The sequence below is a fragment of the Bemisia tabaci genome, chromosome 10 (assembly GCF_918797505.1).
Source record: "Bemisia tabaci chromosome 10, PGI_BMITA_v3".
Lineage (NCBI taxonomy): Eukaryota > Metazoa > Arthropoda > Insecta > Hemiptera > Aleyrodidae > Bemisia > Bemisia tabaci.
In genome coordinates, this window is record NC_092802.1 from 18,546,747 (window position 1) to 18,548,601 (window position 1,855).

The window sequence follows — 1,855 nt, forward strand, 5'->3', positions numbered from 1 at the left end:
AGTTATAGCCTGTTTACAGATACGTGGATTTTTTCCGTCGTCCGCCGTGATGAGTTATCACAAAAAATCAATAATCAATAATACGTTCTCCCTGCATAATTACCAGTGCGTCTCGAGCTCTATTAGTTGTGCGTAGATAAGCCTTTGACCCCCAACCCGACACTACGTCAAAACCCCGTCCCGAGAAATTCAATCCCGGCACGATACGCCTCCCTCTCTTTTTCACGCCCGCGTTTTTTTAAGCGCTACCTACTTTTCATCACACACAAACATCAGTGAAAATGGAGAGGAAGCAAACACGAGATAAAATTTTCAAATCAGAACTACGTAAAAACAACCGTCGGACCGCCAACCGGAAGTCATGAAGTCCCGGAGTTCCCGCGTTTCCTGTGACGACGCGTCAGGGAGGGAGGGGGGGCTGCAATCTCATTTATGGGGCGAAATTCGCGATCGGGATAGGCGGAGGGGGGGGGGCTATGTATCTCTGTTTCGACGGCGAAACTGAAATTACGCATTTTGGATTGCGACGTTGCAGACATCAGGTCTAATTTTACTAATTTTGTCGTTTCTCATGCGAAGGAATGTAACCGCATTCCAAGGTTGCAAAATTGATCCAAGCAATTCAGTTTTTTCCAAGGAACGTACTGCCCTGCAAAATTTTTGTCGAAAATTTGTCTGATTCCTACGAGATTGGAAGAAAAATTGGTGAAATTTTCAGGTAAAAATTCCCAGGAATCTCCTGGTTAAAATGCAATTTGCAAGTGGAAATTTGGCAACATTAACATTTAGTTACGTTCTTTCGTGGAGGGGGGGGGGGGGGCGATTAGTCGTGTTACCACCACCACCACAGTTTTTGCATGCGAAATTTTGCCCGGCGTATTTTGAGAAAATTGGTTAAAAAATTCGTGCGAAAATGTGAAGTGATAAAATGAAAATATAAAGAAACCAATAGGGAGTGAAATCTCGAAACTCTAGAAACTTGTCATAATGCACTAGTCATCTAATGGATATTGAAATTTTGGTGATGAAGGGGGGGGGGGGAGGTGGCAGAGCACATTTTTCCTCGACTTTGTTCAAGAATTGATAGAAATCAGGGTCGGACTGGCTCGCATCTGAGGGCGTAGACCCTTGGCTGGTTAAAGGGGCGTAATGTGATATTTCCTGGTAGGGCATTCCCTACGTGGAGAGGGGTCCAGAAAATTTTGGCAAATCAGCACAAGTTTACGCTATTTTCAGGTTCAAAGTGTATTGATAGCACGGAGTAAAAATTGCAGAATTGAACGTGAAGCACAGCATTGAGAGCTCACGCATCACGTCATCGCGCCTTCAATTTTTCAGATGCAGCACGGACGTCCATCAAGTACGAATAGTTGTATCTCTGCGCCGTCGTAAACACGCATCCTTTCCCTCCCTCTTTTTCCATACTGTGTTTGTTTCCGTTTGTCTTATTCGTAATGGTGCTTCAAGCACTACGTGAGTAACACAGCCGAAAGTAGGAGAGATGTCTTCAGGCCTTTTTTAAACTTTTCTCCCGAATCAGAGCGACGCTTCATTGACAGCATAAAGCAGAGCATTGAGAGCTCACGGTTCGCGTCATCGCGCCTTCAATTATTCAGATGCAGCACGGTCGTCCATCAAGTACGAATAGTTGTATCTCTGCGCCGTCGTCAACGCGCATCCTTTAGCTCGCTTTATTTCCATATAAAATTTCAACTTTTTTTTTTTCTTGGAGGATGACAATACTTCCTCTCTACCCTAGGGGAGCGAGAAAGTAAAAATGGAAAGAGGGAGAGGAAAATTATCGCATCGGAATAATGGGGAAAACCCTTCCGAATAATATACTGAAAAGGGGAGC